Raw genomic sequence first — 27,064 nt, 5'->3', positions numbered from 1 at the left:
TGATGTTTGCATTCAAGTCACAGAGTTGAACATTCCCTTTCATAGAGCAGGTTTGAAACACTCTTTTTGTACTATCTGGAAGTGGACATTTGGAACGGTATCAGGCCTATGGTTAAAAAGGAAATATCTTCCCATAAAAACAAGACAGAAGCATTCTCAGAAACTTATTTGCGATGTGTGTCCTCAACTAACAGACTTGAACCTTTCTTTTGATACAGCAGTTTTGAAACACTCTTTTTGTAGAATCTGCAAGTGGATATTTGGATAGCTCTGAGGATTTCGTTGGAAACGGGATTACATAAAAATAGTGGACAGCAGCATTCTCAGAAACTTCTTTGTGACGTTTGCATTCAAGTCACAGAGTTGAACATTCCCTGTCATAGAGCAGGTTTGAAACACTCTTTTTGTGCATCTGGAAGTGGACATTTCCAACGCTTTCTTGCCTACGGCGAAGAAGGAAATATCTTCCCATAGAAACAAGACAGAAGCATTCTCAGAAACTTATTTCTGATGTGTGTCCTCAACTAACGGACTTGAACCTTTCTTTTAATAGAGCACGTTTGAACCACTCCTTTTGTTGTATCTGCAAGTGGATATTTGGATAGCTTGGACGATTTCGTTGGAAACGGGATTATCTCCCTATAACATCTAGACAGAAGCATTCTCAGAAACTTCTTTGTGATGTTTCCATTCAAGTCACAGAGTTGAACATTCTCTTTCATAGAGCAGGTTTGAAACACTCTTTTTGTAGTATCTGGAAGTGGACATTTGCAGCGCTTTGTGGCCTACGGTAAAAAAGTAAATATCTTCCCATGAAAACGAGATAGAAGCAATCTCAGAAACTTGTTTATGCTGTATGTACTGAAGTAACAGTGTTGAACCTTTCTATTGATAGAGCAGGTGTGAAACACTGTTTTTTTGGAATGTGCAAGAGGATATTTCTATAGAACTGAGGATTTCGTTGGAAGCGGGATTACAGATAAAAAGTAGAGAGCAGCATTCTCAGAAACTTCTTTGTGATGTTTGCATTCAAGTCAGAGTTGAACATTCCCTTTCATACAGCAGGTTTGAAACACTCTTTTTGTACTATCTGGAAGTGGACATTTGGAACGGTACCAGGCCTATGGGTAAAAAGGAAGTATCTTCCCATAACAACAAGACAGAAGCATTCTCAGAAACTTATTTGCGATGTGTGTCCTCAACTAACAGACTTGAACCTTTCTTTTATACAGCAGTTTTGAAACACTCTTTTTGTAGAATCTGCAAGTGGATATTTGGATAGCTTTGAGGATTTCGTTGGAAACGGGATTACATATAAAAAGTAGACAGCAGCATTCTCAGAAACTTCTTTGTGATGTTTCCATTTAAGTCACAGAGTTGAACATTCCCTTTCACAGAGCAGGTTTCAAACACTCTTTTTGTAGTATCTGGAAGTGGACATTTGCAGCGCTTTGTGGCCTATGGTAAAAAAAGGAAATATCTTCCCATAAAAGCGAGATAGAAGCAATCTCAGAAACTTGTTTATGCTCTATCTACACAAGTAACAGTGTTGAACCTTTCTATTGACAGAGCACGTGTGAAACACTCTTTTGTTGGAATCTGCAAGTGGATATTTCTATAAAACTGAGGATTTCGTTGGAAGCGGGATTACAGATAAATAGTAGACAGCAGCATTCTCAGAAATTTCTTTGTGACGTTTGCATTCAAGTCACAGAGTTGAACATTCCCTGTCTTGGAGCAGGTTTGAAACACTCTTTTTTTGGAATCTGCAAGTGGATATTTCTATAAAACTGAGGATTTCGTTGGAAGCGGGATTACAGATAAATAGTAGACAGCAGCATTCTCAGAAACTTCTTTGTGATGTTTGCATTCAAGTCACAGAGTTGAACATTCCCTTTCATAGAGCAGGTTTGAAACACTCTTTTTGTACTATCTGGAAGTGGACATTTGGAACGGTATCAGGCCTATGGTTAAAAAGGAAATATCTTCCCATAAAAACAAGACAGAAGCATTCTCAGAAACTTATTTGCGATGTGTGTCCTCAAGTAACAGACTTGAACCTTTCTTTTGATACAGCAGTTTTGAAACACTCTTTTTGTAGAATCTGCAAGTGGATATTTGGATAGCTCTGAGGATTTCGTTGGAAACGGGATTACATAAAAATAGTGGACAGCAGCATTCTCAGAAACTTCTTTGTGACATTTGCATTCAAGTCACAGAGTTGAACATTCCCTGTCATAGAGCAGGTTTGAAACACTCTTTTTGTGCATCTGGAAGTGGACATTTCCAAAGCTTTCTTGCCTACGGCGAAGAAGGAAATATCTTCCCATAGAAACAAGACAGAAGCATTCTCAGAAACTTATTTCTGATGTGTGTCCTCAACTAACGGACTTGAACCTTTCTTTTTATAGAGCACGTTTGAACCACTCCTTTTGTTGTATCTGCAAGTGGATATTTGGATAGCTTTGACGATTTCGTTGGAAACGGGAATATCTCCCTATAACATCTAGACAGAAGCATTCTCAGAAACTTCTTTGTGATGTTTCCATTCAAGTCACAGAGTTGAACATTCTCTTTCATAGAGCAGGTTTGAAACACTCTTTTTGTAGTATCTGGAAGTGGACATTTGCAGCGCTTTGTGGCCTATGGTAAAAAAGGAAATATCTTCCCATGAAAACGAGATAGAAGCAATCTCAGAAACTTGTTTATGCTGTATGTACTGAAGTAACAGTGTTGAACCTTTCTATTGATAGAGCAGGTGTGAAACACTGTTTTTTTGGAATCTGCAAGAGGATATTTCTATAGAACTGAGGATTTCGTTGGAAGCGGGATTACAGATAGAAAGTAGAGAGCAGCATTCTCAGAAACTTCTTTGTGATGTTTGCATTCAAGTCAGAGTTGAACATTCCCTTTCATACAGCAGGTTTGAAACACTCTTTTTGTACTATCTGGAAGTGGACATTTGGAACGGTACCAGGCCTATGGTTCAAAAGGAAATATCGTCGCAGAAAAACAAGATGGAAGCATTCTCAGAAACTTATTTGTGTTGTGTGTCCTCAACTAACAGACTTGAAACTTTCTTTTGACACAGCAGTTTTGAAACACTCTTTTTGTAGAATCTGCAAGTGGATATTTGGATAGCTCTGAGGATTTCGTTGGAAACGGGATTACATATAAAAAGTAGACAGCAGCATTCTCAGAAACTTCTTTGTGATATTTCCATTTAAGTCACAGAGTTGAACATTCCCTTTCACAGAGCAGGTTTCAAACACTCTTTTTGTAGTAACTGGAAGTGGACATTTGCAGCGCTTTGTGCCCTATGGTAAAAAAAGGAAATATCTTCCCATAAAAACGAGATAGAAGCAATCTCAGAAACTTGTTTATGCTCTATCTACACAAGTAACAGTGTTGAACCTTTCTATTGACAGAGCACGTGTGAAACACTCTTTTTTTGGAATCTGCAAGTGGATATTTCTATAAAACTGAGGATTTCGTTGGAAGCGGGATTACAGATAAATAGTAGACAGCAGCATTCTCAGAAACTTCTTTGTGATGTTTGCATTCAAGTCACAGAGTTGAACATTCCCTTTGATAGAGCAGGTTTGAAACACTCTTTTTGTACTATCTGGAAGTGGACATTTGGAACGGTATCAGGCCTATGGTTAAAAAGGAAATATCTTCCCATAAAAACAAGACAGAAGCATTCTCAGAAACTTATTTGCGATGTGTGTCCTCAACTAACAGACTTGAACCTTTCTTTTGATACAGCAGTTTTGAAACACTCTTTTTGTAGAATCTGCAAGTGGATATTTGGATAGCTCTGAGGATTTCGTTGGAAACGGGATTACATAAAAATAGTGGACAGCAGCATTCTCAGAAACTTCTTTGTGACGTTTGCATTCAAGTCACAGAGTTGAACATTCCCTGTCATAGAGCAGGTTTGAAACACTCTTTTTGTGCATCTGGAAGTGGACATTTCCAACGCTTTCTTGCCTACGGCGAGGAAGGAAATATCTTCCCCTAAAAACAAGACAGAAGCATTCTCAGAAACTTATTTCTGATGTGTGTCCTCAACTAACGGACTTGAACCTTTCTTTTTATAGAGCACGTTTGAACCACTCCTTTTGTTGTATCTGCAAGTGGATATTTGGATAGCTTTGACGATTTCGTTGGAAACGGGAATATCTCCCTATAACATCTAGACAGAAGCATTCTCAGAAACTTCTTTGTGATGTTTCCATTCAAGTCACAGAGTTGAACATTCTCTTTCATAGAGCAGGTTTGAAACACTCTTTTTGTAGCATCTGGAAGTGGACATTTGCAGCGCTTTGTGGCCTATGATAAAAAAGGAAATATCTTCCCATGAAAACGAGATAGAAGCAATCTCAGAAACTTGTTTATGCTGTATGTACTGAAGTAACAGTGTTGAACCTTTCTATTGATAGAGGAGGTGTGAAACACTGTTTTTTTGGAATCTGCAAAAGGATATTTCTATAGAACTGAGGATTTCATTGGAAGCGGGATTACAGATAGAAAGTCGAAAGCAGCATTCTCAGAAACTTCTTTGTGATGTTTGCATTCAAGTCACAGAGTTGAACATTCCCTTTCATACAGCAGGTTTGAAACACTCTTTTTGTACTAACTGGAAGTGGACATTTGGAACGGTACCAGGCCTATGGGTAAAAAGGAAGTATCTTCCCATAACAACAAGACAGAAGCATTCTCAGAAACTTATTTGCGATGTGTGTCCTCAACTAACAGACTTGAACCTTTCTTTTATACAGCAGTTTTGAAACACTCTTTTTGTAGAATCTGCAAGTGGATATTTGGATAGCTTTGAGGATTTCGTTGGAAACGGGATTACATATAAAAAGTAGACAGCAGCATTCTCAGAAACTTCTTTGTGATGTTTCCATTTAAGTCACAGAGTTGAACATTCCCTTTCACAGAGCAGGTTTCAAACACTCTTTTTGTAGTATCTGGAAGTGGACATTTGCAGCGCTTTGTGGCCTATGGTAAAAAAAGGAAATATCTTCCCATAAAAACGAGATAGAAGCAATCTCAGAAACTTGTTTATGCTCTATCTACACAAGTAACAGTGTTGAACCTTTCTATTGACAGAGCACGGGTGAAACACTCTTTTGTTGGAATCTGCAAGTGGATATTTCTATAAAACTGAGGATTTCGTTGGAAGCGGGATTACAGATAAATAGTAGACAGCAGCATTCTCAGAAATTTCTTTGTGACGTTTGCATTCAAGTCACAGAGTTGAACATTCCCTGTCTTGGAGCAGGTTTGAAACACTCTTTTTTTGGAATCTGCAAGTGGATATTTCTATAAAACTGAGGATTTCGTTGGAAGCGGGATTACAGATAAATAGTAGACAGCAGCATTCTCAGAAACTTCTTTGTGATGTTTGCATTCAAGTCACAGAGTTGAACATTCCCTTTCATAGAGCAGGTTTGAAACACTCTTTTTGTACTATCTGGAAGTGGACATTTGGAACGGTATCAGGCCTATGGTTAAAAAGGAAATATCTTCCCATAAAAACAAGACAGAAGCATTCTCAGAAACTTATTTGTGATGTGTGTCCTCAAGTAACAGACTTGAACCTTTCTTTTGATACAGCAGTTTTGAAACACTCTTTTTGTAGAATCTGCAAGTGGATATTTGGATAGCTCTGAGGATTTCGTTGGAAACGGGATTACATAAAAATAGTGGACAGCAGCATTCTCAGAAACTTCTTTGTGACGTTTGCATTCAAGTCACAGAGTTGAACATTCCCTGTCATAGAGCAGGTTTGAAACACTCTTTTTGTGCATCTGGAAGTGGACATTTCCAAAGCTTTCTTGCCAACGGCGAAGAAGGAAATATCTTCCCATAGAAACAAGACAGAAGCATTCTCAGAAACTTATTTCTGATGTGTGTCCTCAACTAACGGACTTGAACCTTTCTTTTTATAGAGCACGTTTGAACCACTCCTTTTGTTGTATCTGCAAGTGGATATTTGGATAGCTTTGACGATTTCGTTGGAAACGGGAATATCTCCCTATAACATCTAGACAGAAGCATTCTCAGAAACTTCTTTGTGATGTTTCCATTCAAGTCACAGAGTTGAACATTCTCTTTCATAGAGCAGGTTTGAAACACTCTTTTTGTAGTATCTGGAAGTGGACATTTGCAGCGCTTTGTGGCCTATGGTAAAAAAGGAAATATCTTCCCATGAAAACGAGATAGAAGCAATCTCAGAAACTTGTTTATGCTGTATGTACTGAAGTAACAGTGTTGAACCTTTCTATTGATAGAGCAGGTGTGAAACACTGTTTTTTTGGAATCTGCAAGAGGATATTTCTATAGAACTGAGGATTTCGTTGGAAGCGGGATTACAGATAGAAAGTAGAGAGCAGCATTCTCAGAAACTTCTTTGTGATGTTTGCATTCAAGTCAGAGTTGAACATTCCCTTTCATACAGCAGGTTTGAAACACTCTTTTTGTACTATCTGGAAGTGGACATTTGGAACGGTACCAGGCCTATGGTTCAAAAGGAAATATCGTCGCAGAAAAACAAGATGGAAGCATTCTCAGAAACTTATTTGTGTTGTGTGTCCTCAACTAACAGACTTGAAACTTTCTTTTGACACAGCAGTTTTGAAACACTCTTTTTGTAGAATCTGCAAGTGGATATTTGGATAGCTCTGAGGATTTCGTTGGAAACGGGATTACATATAAAAAGTAGACAGCAGCATTCTCAGAAACTTCTTTGTGATATTTCCATTTAAGTCACAGAGTTGAACATTCCCTTTCACAGAGCAGGTTTCAAACACTCTTTTTGTAGTAACTGGAAGTGGACATTTGCAGCGCTTTGTGGCCTATGGTAAAAAAAGGAAATATCTTCCCATAAAAACGAGATAGAAGCAATCTCAGAAACTTGTTTATGCTCTATCTACACAAGTAACAGTGTTGAACCTTTCTATTGACAGAGCACGTGTGAAACACTCTTTTTTTGGAATCTGCAAGTGGATATTTCTATAAAACTGAGGATTTCGTTGGAAGCGGGATTACAGATAAATAGTAGACAGCATCATTGTCAGAAACTTCTTTGTGATGTTTGCATTCAAGTCACAGAGTTGAACATTCCCTTTCATAGAGCAGGTTTGAAACACTCTTTTTGTAGTATCTGGAAGTGGACATTTGGAACGCTATCAGGCCTATGGTTAAAAAGGAAATATCTTCCCATAAAAACAAGACAGAAGCATTCTCAGAAACTTATTTGCGATGTGTGTCCTCAACTAACAGACTTGAACCTTTCTTTTGATACAGCAGTTTTGAAACACTCTTTTTGTAGAATCTGCAAGTGGATATTTGGATAGCTCTGAGGATTTCGTTGGAAACGGGATTACATAGTGGACAGCAGCATTCTCAGAAACTTCTTTGTGACGTTTGCATTCAAGTCACAGAGTTGAACATTCCCTGTCATAGAGCAGGTTTGAAACACTCTTTTTGTGCATCTGGAAGTGGACATTTCCAACGCTTTCTTGCCTACGGCGAAGAAGGAAATATCTTCCCATAAAAACAAGACAGAAGCATTCTCAGAAACTTATTTCTGATGTGTGTCCTCAACTAACGGACTTGAACCTTTCTTTTTATAGAGCACGTTTGAACCACTCCTTTTGTTGTATCTGCAAGTGGATATTTGGATAGCTTTGACGATTTCGTTGGAAACGGGAATATCTCCCTATAACATCTAGACAGAAGCATTCTCAGAAACTTCTTTGTGATGTTTCCATTCAAGTCACAGAGTTGAACATTCTCTTTCATAGAGCAGGTTTGAAACACTCTTTTTGTAGTATCTGGAAGTGGACATTTGCAGCGCTTTGTGGCCTATGATAAAAAAGGAAATATCTTCCCATGAAAACGAGATAGAAGCAATCTCAGAAACTTGTTTATGCTGTATGTACTGAAGTAACAGTGTTGAACCTTTCTATTGATAGAGGAGGTGTGAAACACTGTTTTTTTGGAATCTGCAAGAGGATATTTCTATAGAACTGAGGATTTCATTGGAAGCGGGATTACAGATAGAAAGTCGAAAGCAGCATTCTCAGAAACTTCTTTGTGATGTTTGCATTCAAGTCACAGAGTTGAACATTCCCTTTCATACAGCAGGTTTGAAACACTCTTTTTGTACTATCTGGAAGTGGACATTTGGATCGGTACCAGGCCTATGGGTAAAAAGGAAGTATCTTCCCATAACAACAAGACAGAAGCATTCTCAGAAACTTATTTGCGATGTGTGTCCTCAACTAACAGACTTGAACCTTTCTTTTATACAGCAGTTTTGAAACACTCTTTTTGTAGAATCTGCAAGTGGATATTTGGATAGCTTTGAGGATTTCGTTGGAAACGGGATTACATATAAAAAGTAGACAGCAGCATTCTCAGAAACTTCTTTGTGATGTTTCCATTTAAGTCACTGAGTTGAACATTCCCTTTCACAGAGCAGGTTTCAAACACTCTTTTTGTAGTATCTGGAAGTGGACATTTGCAGCGCTTTGTGGCCTATGGTAAAAAAAGGAAATATCTTCCCATAAAAACGAGATAGAAGCAATCTCAGAAACTTGTTTATGCTCTATCTACACAAGTAACAGTGTTGAACCTTTCTATTGACAGAGCACGGGTGAAACACTCTTTTTTTGGAATCTGCAAGTGGATATTTCTATAAAACTGAGGATTTCGTTGGAAGCGGGATTACAGATAAATAGTAGACAGCAGCATTCTCAGAAACTTCTTTGTGATGTTTGCATTCAAGTCACAGAGTTGAACATTCCCTTTCATAGAGCAGGTTTGAAACACTCTTTTTGTACTATCTGGAAGTGGACATTTGGAACGGTATCAGGCCTATGGTTAAAAAGGAAATATCTTCCCATAAAAACAAGACAGAAGCATTCTCAGAAACTTATTTGCGATGTGTGTCCTCAAGTAACAGACTTGAACCTTTCTTTTGATACAGCAGTTTTGAAACACTCTTTTTGTAGAATCTGCAAGTGGATATTTGGATAGCTCTGAGGATTTCGTTGGAAACGGGATTACATAAAAATAGTGGACAGCAGCATTCTCAGAAACTTCTTTGTGACGTTTGCATTCAAGTCACAGAGTTGAACATTCCCTGTCATAGAGCAGGTTTGAAACACTCTTTTTGTGCATCTGGAAGTGGACATTTCCAAAGCTTTCTTGCCTACGGTGAAGAAGGAAATATCTTCCCATAGAAACAAGACAGAAGCATTCTCAGAAACTTATTTCTGATGTGTGTCCTCAACTAACGGACTTGAACCTTTCTTTTTATAGAGCACGTTTGAACCACTCCTTTTGTTGTATCTGCAAGTGGATATTTGGATAGCTTTGACGATTTCGTTGGAAACGGGAATATCTCCCTATAACATCTAGACAGAAGCATTCTCAGAAACTTCTTTGTGATGTTTCCATTCAAGTCACAGAGTTGAACATTCTCTTTCATAGAGCAGGTTTGAAACACTCTTTTTGTAGTATCTGGAAGTGGACATTTGCAGCGCTTTGTGGCCTATGGTAAAAAAGGAAATATCTTCCCATGAAAACGAGATAGAAGCAATCTCAGAAACTTGTTTATGCTGTATGTACTGAAGTAACAGTGTTGAACCTTTCTATTGATAGAGCAGGTGTGAAACACTGTTTTTTTGGAATCTGCAAGAGGATATTTCTATAGAACTGAGGATTTCGTTGGAAGCGGGATTACAGATAGAAAGTAGAGAGCAGCATTCTCAGAAACTTCTTTGTGATGTTTGCATTCAAGTCAGAGTTGAACATTCCCTTTCATACAGCAGGTTTGAAACACTCTTTTTGTACTATCTGGAAGTGGACATTTGGAACGGTACCAGGCCTATGGTTCAAAAGGAAATATCGTCGCAGAAAAACAAGATGGAAGCATTCTCAGAAACTTATTTGTGTTGTGTGTCCTCAACTAACAGACTTGAACCTTTCTTTTGACACAGCAGTTTTGAAACACTCTTTTTGTAGAATCTGCAAGTGGATATTTGGATAGCTCTGAGGATTTCGTTGGAAACGGGATTACATATAAAAAGTAGACAGCAGCATTCTCAGAAACTTCTTTGTGATATTTCCATTTAAGTCACAGAGTTGAACATTCCCTTTCACAGAGCAGGTTTCAAACACTCTTTTTGTAGTAACTGGAAGTGGACATTTGCAGCGCTTTGTGGCCTATGGTAAAAAAAGGAAATATCTTCCCATAAAAACGAGATAGAAGCAATCTCAGAAACTTGTTTATGCTCTATCTACACAAGTAACAGTGTTGAACCTTTCTATTGACAGAGCACGTGTGAAACACTCTTTTTTTGGAATCTGCAAGTGGATATTTCTATAAAACTGAGGATTTCGTTGGAAGCGGGATTACAGATAAATAGTAGACAGCATCATTGTCAGAAACTTCTTTGTGATGTTTGCATTCAAGTCACAGAGTTGAACATTCCCTTTCATAGAGCAGGTTTGAAACACTCTTTTTGTACTATCTGGAAGTGGACATTTGGAACGGTACCAGGCCTATGGTTCAAAAGGAAATATCGTCGCAGAAAAACAAGATGGAAGCATTCTCAGAAACTTATTTGTGTTGTGTGTCCTCAACTAACAGACTTGAAACTTTCTTTTGACACAGCAGTTTTGAAACACTCTTTTTGTAGAATCTGCAAGTGGATATTTGGATAGCTCTGAGGATTTCGTTGGAAACGGGATTACATATAAAAAGTAGACAGCAGCATTCTCAGAAACTTCTTTGTGATATTTCCATTTAAGTCACAGAGTTGAACATTCCCTTTCACAGAGCAGGTTTCAAACACTCTTTTTGTAGTAACTGGAAGTGGACATTTGCAGCGCTTTGTGGCCTATGGTAAAAAAAGGAAATATCTTCCCATAAAAACGAGATAGAAGCAATCTCAGAAACTTGTTTATGCTCTATCTACACAAGTAACAGTGTTGAACCTTTCTATTGACAGAGCACGTGTGAAACACTCTTTTTTTGGAATCTGCAAGTGGATATTTCTATAAAACTGAGGATTTCGTTGGAAGCGGGATTACAGATAAATAGTAGACAGCATCATTGTCAGAAACTTCTTTGTGATGTTTGCATTCAAGTCACAGAGTTGAACATTCCCTTTCATAGAGCAGGTTTGAAACACTCTTTTTGTAGTATCTGGAAGTGGACATTTGGAACGCTATCAGGCCTATGGTTAAAAAGGAAATATCTTCCCATAAAAACAAGACAGAAGCATTCTCAGAAACTTATTTGCGATGTGTGTCCTCAACTAACAGACTTGAACCTTTCTTTTGATACAGCAGTTTTGAAACACTCTTTTTGTAGAATCTGCAAGTGGATATTTGGATAGCTCTGAGGATTTCGTTGGAAACGGGATTACATAGTGGACAGCAGCATTCTCAGAAACTTCTTTGTGACGTTTGCATTCAAGTCACAGAGTTGAACATTCCCTGTCATAGAGCAGGTTTGAAACACTCTTTTTGTGCATCTGGAAGTGGACATTTCCAACGCTTTCTTGCCTACGGCGAAGAAGGAAATATCTTCCCATAAAAACAAGACAGAAGCATTCTCAGAAACTTATTTCTGATGTGTGTCCTCAACTAACGGACTTGAACCTTTCTTTTTATAGAGCACGTTTGAACCACTCCTTTTGTTGTATCTGCAAGTGGATATTTGGATAGCTTTGACGATTTCGTTGGAAACGGGAATATCTCCCTATAACATCTAGACAGAAGCATTCTCAGAAACTTCTTTGTGATGTTTCCATTCAAGTCACAGAGTTGAACATTCTCTTTCATAGAGCAGGTTTGAAACACTCTTTTTGTAGTATCTGGAAGTGGACATTTGCAGCGCTTTGTGGCCTATGATAAAAAAGGAAATATCTTCCCATGAAAACGAGATAGAAGCAATCTCAGAAACTTGTTTATGCTGTATGTACTGAAGTAACAGTGTTGAACCTTTCTATTGATAGAGGAGGTGTGAAACACTGTTTTTTTGGAATCTGCAAGAGGATATTTCTATAGAACTGAGGATTTCATTGGAAGCGGGATTACAGATAGAAAGTCGAAAGCAGCATTCTCAGAAACTTCTTTGTGATGTTTGCATTCAAGTCACAGAGTTGAACATTCCCTTTCATACAGCAGGTTTGAAACACTCTTTTTGTACTATCTGGAAGTGGACATTTGGATCGGTACCAGGCCTATGGGTAAAAAGGAAGTATCTTCCCATAACAACAAGACAGAAGCATTCTCAGAAACTTATTTGCGATGTGTGTCCTCAACTAACAGACTTGAACCTTTCTTTTATACAGCAGTTTTGAAACACTCTTTTTGTAGAATCTGCAAGTGGATATTTGGATAGCTTTGAGGATTTCGTTGGAAACGGGATTACATATAAAAAGTAGACAGCAGCATTCTCAGAAACTTCTTTGTGATGTTTCCATTTAAGTCACTGAGTTGAACATTCCCTTTCACAGAGCAGGTTTCAAACACTCTTTTTGTAGTATCTGGAAGTGGACATTTGCAGCGCTTTGTGGCCTATGGTAAAAAAAGGAAATATCTTCCCATAAAAACGAGATAGAAGCAATCTCAGAAACTTGTTTATGCTCTATCTACACAAGTAACAGTGTTGAACCTTTCTATTGACAGAGCACGGGTGAAACACTCTTTTTTTGGAATCTGCAAGTGGATATTTCTATAAAACTGAGGATTTCGTTGGAAGCGGGATTACAGATAAATAGTAGACAGCAGCATTCTCAGAAACTTCTTTGTGATGTTTGCATTCAAGTCACAGAGTTGAACATTCCCTTTCATAGAGCAGGTTTGAAACACTCTTTTTGTACTATCTGGAAGTGGACATTTGGAACGGTATCAGGCCTATGGTTAAAAAGGAAATATCTTCCCATAAAAACAAGACAGAAGCATTCTCAGAAACTTATTTGCGATGTGTGTCCTCAAGTAACAGACTTGAACCTTTCTTTTGATACAGCAGTTTTGAAACACTCTTTTTGTAGAATCTGCAAGTGGATATTTGGATAGCTCTGAGGATTTCGTTGGAAACGGGATTACATAAAAATAGTGGACAGCAGCATTCTCAGAAACTTCTTTGTGACGTTTGCATTCAAGTCACAGAGTTGAACATTCCCTGTCATAGAGCAGGTTTGAAACACTCTTTTTGTGCATCTGGAAGTGGACATTTCCAAAGCTTTCTTGCCTACGGTGAAGAAGGAAATATCTTCCCATAGAAACAAGACAGAAGCATTCTCAGAAACTTATTTCTGATGTGTGTCCTCAACTAACGGACTTGAACCTTTCTTTTTATAGAGCACGTTTGAACCACTCCTTTTGTTGTATCTGCAAGTGGATATTTGGATAGCTTTGACGATTTCGTTGGAAACGGGAATATCTCCCTATAACATCTAGACAGAAGCATTCTCAGAAACTTCTTTGTGATGTTTCCATTCAAGTCACAGAGTTGAACATTCTCTTTCATAGAGCAGGTTTGAAACACTCTTTTTGTAGTATCTGGAAGTGGACATTTGCAGCGCTTTGTGGCCTATGGTAAAAAAGGAAATATCTTCCCATGAAAACGAGATAGAAGCAATCTCAGAAACTTGTTTATGCTGTATGTACTGAAGTAACAGTGTTGAACCTTTCTATTGATAGAGCAGGTGTGAAACACTGTTTTTTTGGAATCTGCAAGAGGATATTTCTATAGAACTGAGGATTTCGTTGGAAGCGGGATTACAGATAGAAAGTAGAGAGCAGCATTCTCAGAAACTTCTTTGTGATGTTTGCATTCAAGTCAGAGTTGAACATTCCCTTTCATACAGCAGGTTTGAAACACTCTTTTTGTACTATCTGGAAGTGGACATTTGGAACGGTACCAGGCCTATGGTTCAAAAGGAAATATCGTCGCAGAAAAACAAGATGGAAGCATTCTCAGAAACTTATTTGTGTTGTGTGTCCTCAACTAACAGACTTGAACCTTTCTTTTGACACAGCAGTTTTGAAACACTCTTTTTGTAGAATCTGCAAGTGGATATTTGGATAGCTCTGAGGATTTCGTTGGAAACGGGATTACATATAAAAAGTAGACAGCAGCATTCTCAGAAACTTCTTTGTGATATTTCCATTTAAGTCACAGAGTTGAACATTCCCTTTCACAGAGCAGGTTTCAAACACTCTTTTTGTAGTAACTGGAAGTGGACATTTGCAGCGCTTTGTGGCCTATGGTAAAAAAAGGAAATATCTTCCCATAAAAACGAGATAGAAGCAATCTCAGAAACTTGTTTATGCTCTATCTACACAAGTAACAGTGTTGAACCTTTCTATTGACAGAGCACGTGTGAAACACTCTTTTTTTGGAATCTGCAAGTGGATATTTCTATAAAACTGAGGATTTCGTTGGAAGCGGGATTACAGATAAATAGTAGACAGCATCATTGTCAGAAACTTCTTTGTGATGTTTGCATTCAAGTCACAGAGTTGAACATTCCCTTTCATAGAGCAGGTTTGAAACACTCTTTTTGTAGTATCTGGAAGTGGACATTTGGAACGCTATCAGGCCTATGGTTAAAAAGGAAATATCTTCCCATAAAAACAAGACAGAAGCATTCTCAGAAACTTATTTGCGATGTGTGTCCTCAACTAACAGACTTGAACCTTTCTTTTGATACAGCAGTTTTGAAACACTCTTTTTGTAGAATCTGCAAGTGGATATTTGGATAGCTCTGAGGATTTCGTTGGAAACGGGATTACATAGTGGACAGCAGCATTCTCAGAAACTTCTTTGTGACGTTTGCATTCAAGTCACAGAGTTGAACATTCCCTGTCATAGAGCAGGTTTGAAACACTCTTTTTGTGCATCTGGAAGTGGACATTTCCAACGCTTTCTTGCCTACGGCGAAGAAGGAAATATCTTCCCATAAAAACAAGACAGAAGCATTCTCAGAAACTTATTTCTGATGTGTGTCCTCAACTAACGGACTTGAACCTTTCTTTTTATAGAGCACGTTTGAACCACTCCTTTTGTTGTATCTGCAAGTGGATATTTGGATAGCTTTGACGATTTCGTTGGAAACGGGAATATCTCCCTATAACATCTAGACAGAAGCATTCTCAGAAACTTCTTTGTGATGTTTCCATTCAAGTCACAGAGTTGAACATTCTCTTTCATAGAGCAGGTTTGAAACACTCTTTTTGTAGTATCTGGAAGTGGACATTTGCAGCGCTTTGTGGCCTATGATAAAAAAGGAAATATCTTCCCATGAAAACGAGATAGAAGCAATCTCAGAAACTTGTTTATGCTGTATGTACTGAAGTAACAGTGTTGAACCTTTCTATTGATAGAGGAGGTGTGAAACACTGTTTTTTGGAATCTGCAAGAGGATATTTCTATAGAACTGAGGATTTCATTGGAAGCGGGATTACAGATAGAAAGTCGAAAGCAGCATTCTCAGAAACTTCTTTGTGATGTTTGCATTCAAGTCACAGAGTTGAACATTCCCTTTCATACAGCAGGTTTGAAACACTCTTTTTGTACTATCTGGAAGTGGACATTTGGAACGGTACCAGGCCTATGGGTAAAAAGGAAGTATCTTCCCATAACAACAAGACAGAAGCATTCTCAGAAACTTATTTGCGATGTGTGTCCTCAACTAACAGACTTGAACCTTTCTTTTATACAGCAGTTTTGAAACACTCTTTTTGTAGAATCTGCAAGTGGATATTTGGATAGCTTTGAGGATTTCGTTGGAAACGGGATTACATATAAAAAGTAGACAGCAGCATTCTCAGAAACTTCTTTGTGATGTTTCCATTTAAGTCACTGAGTTGAACATTCCCTTTCACAGAGCAGGTTTCAAACACTCTTTTTGTAGTATCTGGAAGTGGACATTTGCAGCGCTTTGTGGCCTATGGTAAAAAAAGGAAATATCTTCCCATAAAAACGAGATAGAAGCAATCTCAGAAACTTGTTTATGCTCTATCTACACAAGTAACAGTGTTGAACCTTTCTATTGACAGAGCACGTGTGAAACACTCTTTTTTTGGAATCTGCAAGTGGATATTTCTATAAAACTGAGGATTTCGTTGGAAGCGGGATTACAGATAAATAGTAGACAGCATCATTCTCAGAAACTTCTTTGTGATGTTTGCATTCAAGTCACAGAGTTGAACATTCCCTTTCATAGAGCAGGTTTGAAACACTCTTTTTGTAGTATCTGTAAGTGGACATTTGGAACGGTATGAGGCCTATGGTTAAAAAGGAAATATCTTCCCATAAAAACAAGACAGAAGCATTCTCAGAAACTTATTTGCGATGTGTGTCCTCAACTAACAGACTTGAACCTTTCTTTTGATATAGCAGTTTTGAAACACTCTTTTTGTAGAATCTGCAAGTGGATATTTGGATAGCTCTGAGGATTTCGTTGGAAACGGGATTACATAGTGGACAGCAGCATTCTCAGAAACTTCTTTGTGACGTTTGCATTCAAGTCACAGAGTTGAACATTCCCTGTCATAGAGCAGGTTTGAAACACTCTTTTTGTGCATCTGGAAGTGGACATTTCCAACGCTTTCTTGCCTACGGCGAAGAAGGAAATATCTTCCCATAGAAACAAGACAGAAGCATTCTCAGAAACTTATTTCTGATGTGTGTCCTCAACTAACGGACTTGAACCTTTCTTTTTATAGAGCACGTTTGAACCACTCCTTTTGTTGTATCTGCAAGTGGATATTTGGATAGCTTGGACGATTTCGTTGGAAACGGGAATATCTCCCTATAACATCTAGACAGAAGCATTCTCAGAAACTTCTTTGTGATGTTTCCATTCAAGTCACAGAGTAGAACATTCTCTTTCATAGAGCAGGTTTGAAACACTCTTTTTGTAGTATCTGGAAGTGGACATTTGCAGCGCTTTGTGGCCTATGATAAAAAAGGAAATATCTTCCCATGAAAACGAGATAGAAGCAATCTCAGAAACTTGTTTATGCTGTATGTACTGAAGTAACAGTGTTGAACCTTTCTATTGATAGAGCAGGTGTGAAACACTGTTTATTTGGAATCTGCAAGAGGATATTTCTATAGAACTGAGGATTTCGTTGGAAGCGGGATTACAGATAGAAAGTAGAGAGCAGCATTCTCAGAAACTTCTTTGTGATGTTTGCATTCAAGTCAGAGTTGAACATTCCCTTTCATACAGCAGGTTTGAAACACTCTTTTTGTACTATCTGGAAGTGGACATTTGGAACGGTACCAGGCCTATGGTTCAAAAGGAAATATCGTCGTAGAAAAACAAGATGGAAGCATTCTCAGAAACTTATTTGTGTTGTGTGTCCTCAACTAACAGACTTGAACCTTTCTTTTGACACAGCAGTTTTGAAACACTCTTTTTGTAGAATCTGCAAGTGGATATTTGGATAGCTCTGAGGATTTCGTTGGGAACGGGATTACATATAAAAAGTAGACAGCAGCATTCTCAGAAACTTCTTTGTGATATTTCCATTTAAGTTACAGAGTTGAACATTCCCTTTCACAGAGCAGGTTTCAAACACTCTTTTTGTAGTAACTGGAAGTGGACATTTGCAGCGCTTTGTGGCCTATGGTAAAAAAAGGAAATATCTTCCCATAAAAACGAGATAGAAGCAATCTCAGAAACTTGTTTATGCTCTATCTACACAAGTAACAGTGTTGAACCTTTCTATTGACAGAGCACGTGTGAAACACTCTTTTTTTGGAATCTGCAAGTGGATATTTCTATAAAACTGAGGATTTCGTTGGAAGCGGGATTACAGATAAATAGTAGACAGCAGCATTCTCAGAAACTTCTTTGTGATGTTTGCATTCAAGTCACAGAGTTGAACATTCCCTTTCATAGAGCAGGTTTGAAACACTCTTTTTGTAGTATCTGGAAGAGGACATTTGGAACGCTATCAGGCCTATGGTTAAAAAGGAAATATCTTCCCATAAAAACAAGACAGAAGCATTCTCAGAAACGTATTTGCGATGTGTGTCCTCAACTAACAGACTTGAACCTTTCTTTTGATACAGCAGTTTTGAAACACTCTTTTTGTAGAATCTGCAAGTGGATATTTGGATAGCTCTGAGGATTTCGTTGGAAACGGGATTACATAGTGGACAGCAGCATTCTCAGAAACTTCTTTGTGACGTTTGCATTCAAGTCACAGAGTTGAACATTCCCTGTCATAGAGCAGGTTTGAAACACTCTTTTTGTGCATCTGGAAGTGGACATTTCCAACGCTTTCTTGCCTACGGCGAAGAAGGAAATATCTTCCCATAAAAACAAGACAGAAGCTTTCTCAGAAACTTATTTCTGATGTGTGTCCTCAACTAACGGACTTGAACCTTTCTTTTTATAGAGCACGTTTGAACCACTCCTTTTGTTGTATCTGCAAGTGGATATTTGGATAGCTTTGACGATTTCGTTGGAAACGGGAATATCTCCCTATAACATCTAGACAGAAGCATTCTCAGAAACTTCTTTGTGATGTTTCCATTCAAGTCACAGAGTTGAACATTCTCTTTCATAGAGCAGGTTTGAAACACTCTTTTTGTAGTATCTGGAAGTGGACATTTGCAGCGCTTTGTGGCCTATGATAAAAAAGGAAATATCTTCCCATGAAAACGAGACAGAAGCAATCTCAGAAACTTGTTTATGCTGTATGTACTGAAGTAACAGTGTTGAACCTTTCTATTGATAGAGGAGGTGTGAAACACTGTTTTTTTGGAATCTGCAAGAGGATATTTCTATAGAACTGAGGATTTCATTGGAAGCGGGATTACAGATAGAAAGTCGAAAGCAGCATTCTCAGAAACTTCTTTGTGATGTTTGCATTCAAGTCACAGAGTTGAACATTCCCTTTCATACAGCAGGTTTGAAACACTCTTTTTGTACTATCTGGAAGTGGACATTTGGAACGGTACCAGGCCTATGGGTAAAAAGGAAGTATCTTCCCATAACAACAAGACAGAAGCATTCTCAGAAACTTATTTGCGATGTGTGTCCTCAACTAACAGACTTGAACCTTTCTTTTATACAGCAGTTTTGAAACACTCTTTTTGTAGAATCTGCAAGTGGATATTTGGATAGCTTTGAGGATTTCGTTGGAAACGGGATTACATATAAAAAGTAGACAGCAGCATTCTCAGAAACTTCTTTGTGATGTTTCCATTTAAGTCACTGAGTTGAACATTCCCTTTCACAGAGCAGGTTTCAAACACTCTTTTTGTAGTATCTGGAAGTGGACATTTGCAGCGCTTTGTGGCCTATGGTAAAAAAAGGAAATATCTTCCCATAAAAACGAGATAGAAGCAATCTCAGAAACTTGTTTATGCTCTATCTACACAAGTAACAGTGTTGAACCTTTCTATTGACAGAGCACGGGTGAAACACTCTTTTTTTGGAATCTGCAAGTGGATATTTCTATAAAACTGAGGATTTCGTTGGAAGCGGGATTACAGATAAATAGTAGACAGCAGCATTCTCAGAAACTTCTTTGTGATGTTTGCATTCAAGTCACAGAGTTGAACATTCCCTTTCATAGAGCAGGTTTGAAACACTCTTTTTGAACTATCTGGAAGTGGACATTTGGAACGGTATCAGGCCTATGGTTAAAAAGGAAATATCTTCCCATAAAAACAAGACAGAAGCATTCTCAGAAACTTATTTGCGATGTGTGTCCTCAACTAACAGACTTGAACCTTTCTTTTGATACAGCAGTTTTGAAACACTCTTTTTGTAGAATCTGCAAGTGGATATTTGGTTAGCTCTGAGGATTTCGTTGGAAACGGGATTACATAAAAAGAGTGGACAGCAGCATTCTCAGAAACTTCTTTGTGACGTTTGCATTCAAGTCACAGAGTTGAACATTCCCTGTCATAGAGCAGGTTTGAAACACTCTTTTTGTGCATCTGGAAGTGGACATTTCCAACGCTTTCTTGCCTACGGCGAAGAAGGAAATATCTTCCCATAGAAACAAGACAGAAGCATTCTCAGAAACTTATTTCTGATGTGTGTCCTCAACTAACGGACTTGAACCTTTCTTTTAATAGAGCACGTCTGAAACACTCCTTTTGTTGTATCTGCAAGTGGATATTTGGATAGCTTGGACGATTTCGTTGGAAACGGGAATATCTCCCTATAACATCTAGACAGAAGCATTCTCAGAAACTTCTTTGTGATGTTTCCATTCAAGTCACAGAGTTGAACATTCTCTTTCATAGAGCAGGTTTGAAACACTCTTTTTGTAGTATCTGGAAGTGGACATTTGCAGCGCTTTGTGGCCTATGGTAAAAAAGGAAATATCTTCCCATGAAAACGAGATAGAAGCAATCTCAGAAACTTGTTTATGCTGTATGTACTGAAGTAACAGTGTTGAACCTTTCTATTGATAGAGCAGGTGTGAAACACTGTTTTTTTGGAATCTGCAAGAGGATATTTCTATAGAACTGAGGATTTCGTTGGAAGCGGGATTACAGATAGAAAGTAGAGAGCAGCATTCTCAGAAACTTCTTTGTGATGTTTGCATTCAAGTCAGAGTTGAACATTCCCTTTCATACAGCAGGTTTGAAACACTCTTTTTGTACTATCTGGAAGTGGACATTTGGAACGGTACCAGGCCTATGGTTCAAAAGGAAATATCGTCGCAGAAAAACAAGATGGAAGCATTCTCAGAAACTTATTTGTGTTGTGTGTCCTCAACTAACAGACTTGAACCTTTCTTTTGACACAGCAGTTTTGAAACACTCTTTTTGTAGAATCTGCAAGTGGATATTTGGATAGCTCTGAGGATTTCGTTGGAAACGGGATTACATATAAAAAGTAGACAGCAGCATTCTCAGAAACTTCTTTGTGATATTTCCATTTAAGTTACAGAGTTGAACATTCCCTTTCACAGAGCAGGTTTCAAACACTCTTTTTGTAGTAACTGGAAGTGGACATTTGCAGCGCTTTGTGGCCTATGGTAAAAAAAGTAAATATCTTCCCATAAAAACGAGATAGAAGCAATCTCAGAAACTTGTTTATGCTCTATCTACACAAGTAACAGTGTTGAACCTTTCTATTGACAGAGCACGTGTGAAACACTCTTTTTTTGGAATCTGCAAGTGGATATTTCTATAAAACTGAGGATTTCGTTGGAAGCGGGATTACAGATAAATAGTAGACAGCAGCATTCTCAGAAACTTCTTTGTGATGTTTGCATTCAAGTCACAGAGTTGAACATTCCCTTTCATAGAGCAGGTTTGAAACACTCTTTTTGTAGTATCTGGAAGAGGACATTTGGAACGCTATCAGGCCTATGGTTAAAAAGGAAATATCTTCCCATAAAAACAAGACAGAAGCATTCTCAGAAACTTATTTGCGATGTGTGTCCTCAACTAACAGACTTGAACCTTTCTTTTGATACAGCAGTTTTGAAACACTCTTTTTGTAGAATCTGCAAGTGGATATTTGGATGGCTCTGAGGATTTCGTTGGAAACGGGATTACATAAAAATAGTGGACAGCAGCATTCTCAGAAACTTCTTTGTGACGTTTGCATTCAAGTCACAGAGTTGAACATTCCCTGTCATAGAGCAGGTTTGAAACACTCTTTTTGTGCATCTGGAAGTGGACATTTCCAACGCTTTCTTGCCTACGGCGAAGAAGGAAATATCTTCCCATAGAAACAAGACAGAAGCATTCTCAGAAACTTATTTCTGATGTGTGTCCTCAACTAACGGACTTGAACCTTTCTTTTTATAGAGCACGTTTGAACCACTCCTTTTGTTGTATCTGCAAGTGGATATTTGGATAGCTTGGACGATTTCGTTGGAAACGGGAATATCTCCCTATAACATCTAGACAGAAGCATTCTCAGAAACTTCTTTGTGATGTTTCCATTCAAGTCACAGAGTTGAACATTCTCTTTCATAGAGCAGGTTTGAAACACTCTTTTTGTAGTATCTGGAAGTGGACATTTGCAGCGCTTTGTGGCCTATGGTAAAAAAGGAAATATCTTCCCATGAAAACGAGATAGAAGCAATCTCAGAAACTTGTTTATGCTGTATGTACTGAAGTAACAGTGTTGAACCTTTCTATTGATAGAGCAGGTGTGAAACACTGTTTTTTTGGAATCTGCAAGAGGATATTTCTATAGAACTGAGGATTTCGTTGGAAGCGGGATTACAGATAGAAAGTAGAGAGCAGCATTCTCAGAAACTTCTTTGTGATGTTTGCATTCAAGTCAGAGTTGAACATTCCCTTTCATACAGCAGGTTTGAAACACTCTTTTTGTACTATCTGGAAGTGGACATTTGGAACGGTACCAGGCCTATGGTTCAAAAGGAAATATCGTCGCAGAAAAACAAGATGGAAGCATTCTCAGAAACTTATTTGTGTTGTGTGTCCTCAACTAACAGACTTGAACCTTTCTTTTGACACAGCAGTTTTGAAACACTCTTTTTGTAGAATCTGCAAGTGGATATTTGGATAGCTCTGAGGATTTCATTGGAAACGGGATTACATATAAAAAGTAGACAGCAGCATTCTCAGAAACTTCTTTGTGATATTTCCATTTAAGTCACAGAGTTGAACATTCCCTTTCACAGAGCAGGTTTCAAACACTCTTTTTGTAGTAACTGGAAGTGGACATTTGCAGCGCTTTGTGGCCTATGGTAAAAAAAGGAAATATCTTCCCATAAAAACGAGATAGAAGCAATCTCAGAAACTTGTTTATGCTCTATCTACACAAGTAACAGTGTTGAACCTTTCTATTGACAGAGCACGTGTGAAACACTCTTTTTTTGGAATCTGCAAGTGGATATTTCTATAAAACTGAGGATTTCGTTGGAAGCGGGATTACAGATAAATAGTAGACAGCAGCATTCTCAGAAACTTCTTTGTGATGTTTGCATTCAAGTCACAGAGTTGAACATTCCCTTTCATAGAGCAGGTTTGAAACACTCTTTTTGTAGTATCTGGAAGAGGACATTTGGAACGCTATCAGGCCTATGGTTAAAAAGGAAATATCTTCCCATAAAAACAAGACAGAAGCATTCTCAGAAACTTATTTGCGATGTGTGTCCTCAACTAACAGACTTGAACCTTTCTTTTGATACAGCAGTTTTGAAACACTCTTTTTGTAGAATCTGCAAGTGGATATTTGGATGGCTCTGAGGATTTCGTTGGAAACGGGATTACATAAAAATAGTGGACAGCAGCATTCTCAGAAACTTCTTTGTGACGTTTGCATTCAAGTCACAGAGTTGAACATTCCCTGTCATAGAGCAGGTTTGAAACACTCTTTTTGTGCATCTGGAAGTGGACATTTCCAACGCTTTCTTGCCTACGGCGAAGAAGGAAATATCTTCCCATAGAAACAAGACAGAAGCATTCTCAGAAACTTATTTCTGATGTGTGTCCTCAACTAACGGACTTGAACCTTTCTTTTTATAGAGCACGTTTGAACCACTCCTTTTGTTGTATCTGCAAGTGGATATTTGGATAGCTTGGACGATTTCGTTGGAAACGGGAATATCTCCCTATAACATCTAGACAGAAGCATTCTCAGAAACTTCTTTGTGATGTTTCCATTCAAGTCACAGAGTTGAACATTCTCTTTCATAGAGCAGGTTTGAAACACTCTTTTTGTAGTATCTGGAAGTGGACATTTGCAGCGCTTTGTGGCCTATGGTAAAAAAGGAAATATCTTCCCATGAAAACGAGATAGAAGCAATCTCAGAAACTTGTTTATGCTGTATGTACTGAAGTAACAGTGTTGAACCTTTCTATTGATAGAGCAGGTGTGAAACACTGTTTTTTTGGAATCTGCAAGAGGATATTTCTATAGAACTGAGGATTTCGTTGGAAGCGGGATTACAGATAGAAAGTAGAGAGCAGCATTCTCAGAAACTTCTTTGTGATGTTTGCATTCAAGTCAGAGTTGAACATTCCCTTTCATACAGCAGGTTTGAAACACTCTTTTTGTACTATCTGGAAGTGGACATTTGGAACGGTACCAGGCCTATGGTTCAAAAGGAAATATCGTCGCAGAAAAACAAGATGGAAGCATTCTCAGAAACTTATTTGTGTTGTGTGTCCTCAACTAACAGACTTGAACCTTTCTTTTGACACAGCAGTTTTGAAACACTCTTTTTGTAGAATCTGCAAGTGGATATTTGGATAGCTCTGAGGATTTCATTGGAAACGGGATTACATATAAAAAGTAGACAGCAGCATTCTCAGAAACTTCTTTGTGATATTTCCATTTAAGTCACAGAGTTGAACATTCCCTTTCACAGAGCAGGTTTCAAACACTCTTTTTGTAGTAACTGGAAGTGGACATTTGCAGCGCTTTGTGGCCTATGGTAAAAAAAGGAAATATCTTCCCATAAAAACGAGATAGAAGCAATCTCAGAAACTTGTTTATGCTCTATCTACACAAGTAACAGTGTTGAACCTTTCTATTGACAGAGCACGTGTGAAACACTCTTTTTTTGGAATCTGCAAGTGGATATTTCTATAAAACTGAGGATTTCGTTGGAAGCGGGATTACAGATAAATAGTAGACAGCAGCATTCTCAGAAACTTCTTTGTGATGTTTGCATTCAAGTCACAGAGTTGAACATTCCCTTTCATAGAGCAGGTTTGAAACACTCTTTTTGTAGTATCTGGAAGTGGACATTTGGAACGGTATCAGGCCTATGGTTAAAAAGGAAATATCTTCCCATAAAAACAAGACAGAAGCATTCTCAGAAACTTATTTGCGATGTGTGTCCTCAACTAACAGACTTGAACCTTTCTTTTGATACAGCAGTTTTGAAACACTCTTTTTGTAGAATCTGCAAGTGGATATTTGGATAGCTCTGAGGATTTCGTTGGAAACGGGATTACATAGTGGACAGCAGCATTCTCAGAAACTTCTTTGTGACGTTTGCATTCAAGTCACAGAGTTGAACATTCCCTGTCATAGAGCAGGTTTGAAACACTCTTTTTGTGCATCTGGAAGTGGACATTTCCAACGCTTTCTTGCCTACGGCGAAGAAGGAAATATCTTCCCATAAAAACAAGACAGAAGCATTCTCAGAAACTTATTTCTGATGTGTGTCCTCAACTAACGGACTTGAACCTTTCTTTTAATAGAGCACGTTTGAACCACTCCTTTTGTTGTATCTGCAAGTGGATATTTGGATAGCTTGGACGATTTCGTTGGAAACGGGAATATCTCCCTATAACATCTAGACAGAAGCATTCTCAGAAACTTCTTTGTGATGTTTCCATTCAAGTCACAGAGTTGAACATTCTCTTTCATAGAGCAGGTTTGAAACACTCTTTTTGTAGTATCTGGAAGTGGACATTTGCAGCGCTTTGTGGCCTATGGTAAAAAAGGAAATATCTTCCCATGAAAACGAGATAGAAGCAATCTCAGAAACTTGTTTATGCTGTATGTACTGAAGTAACAGTGTTGAACCTTTCTATTGATAGAGCAGGTGTGAAACACTGTTTTTTTGGAATCTGCAAGAGGATATTTCTATAGAACTGAGGATTTCGTTGGAAGCGGGATTACAGATAGAAAGTAGAGAGCAGCATTCTCAGAAACTTCTTTGTGATGTTTGCATTCAAGTCAGAGTTGAACATTCCCTTTCATACAGCAGGTTTGAAACACTCTTTTTGTACTATCTGGAAGTGGACATTTGGAACGGTACCAGGCCTATGGTTCAAAAGGAAATATCGTTGCAGAAAAACAAGATGGAAGCATTCTCAGAAACTTATTTGTGTTGTGTGTCCTCAACTAACAGACTTGAACCTTTCTTTTGACACAGCAGTTTTGAAACACTCTTTTTGTAGAATCTGCAAGTGGATATTTGGATAGCTCTGAGGATTTCATTGGAAACGGGATTACATATGAAAAGTAGACAGCAGCATTCTCAGAAACTTCTTTGTGATATTTCCATTTAAGTCACAGAGTTGAACATTCCCTTTCACAGAGCAGGTTTCAAACACTCTTTTTGTAGTAACTGGAAGTGGACATTTGCAGCGCTTTGTGGCCTATGGTAAAAAAAGGAAATATCTTCCCATAAAAACGAGATAGAAGCAATCTCAGAAACTTGTTTATGCTCTATCTACACAAGTAACAGTGTTGAACCTTTCTATTGACAGAGCACGTGTGAAACACTCTTTTTTTGGAATCTGCAAGTGGATATTTCTATAAAACTGAGGATTTCGTTGGAAGCGGGATTACAGATAAATAGTAGACAGCAGCATTCTCAGAAACTTCTTTGTGATGTTTGCATTCAAGTCACAGAGTTGAACATTCCCTTTCATAGAGCAGGTTTGAAACACTCTTTTTGTAGTATCTGGAAGTGGACATTTGGAACGGTATCAGGCCTATGGTTAAAAAGGAAATATCTTCCCATAAAAACAAGACAGAAGCATTCTCAGAAACTTATTTGCGATGTGTGTCCTCAACTAACAGACTTGAACCTTTCTTTTGATACAGCAGTTTTGAAACACTCTTTTTGTAGAATCTGCAAGTGGATATTTGGATAGCTCTGAGGATTTCGTTGGAAACGGGATTACATAGTGGACAGCAGCATTCTCAGAAACTTCTTTGTGACGTTTGCATTCAAGTCACAGAGTTGAACATTCCCTGTCATAGAGCAGGTTTGAAACACTCTTTTTGTGCATCTGGAAGTGGACATTTCCAACGCTTTCTTGCCTACGGCGAAGAAGGAAATATCTTCCCATAGAAACAAGACAGAAGCATTCTCAGAAACTTATTTCTGATGTGTGTCCTCAACTAACGGACTTGAACCTTTCTTTTTATAGAGCACGTTTGAACCACTCCTTTTGTTGTATCTGCAAGTGGATATTTGGATAGCTTTGACGATTTCGTTGGAAACGGGAATATCTCCCTATAACATCTAGACAGAAGCATTCTCAGAAACTTCTTTGTGATGTTTCCATTCAAGTCACAGAGTTGAACAT

This window comes from Pan troglodytes, chromosome 11 (genome assembly GCF_028858775.2).
Source record: "Pan troglodytes isolate AG18354 chromosome 11, NHGRI_mPanTro3-v2.0_pri, whole genome shotgun sequence".
In the NCBI taxonomy this organism is placed as follows: domain Eukaryota; kingdom Metazoa; phylum Chordata; class Mammalia; order Primates; family Hominidae; genus Pan; species Pan troglodytes.
The sequence above is the reverse complement of the archived record's forward strand: the minus strand, read 5'-3'. Positions refer to the sequence as shown.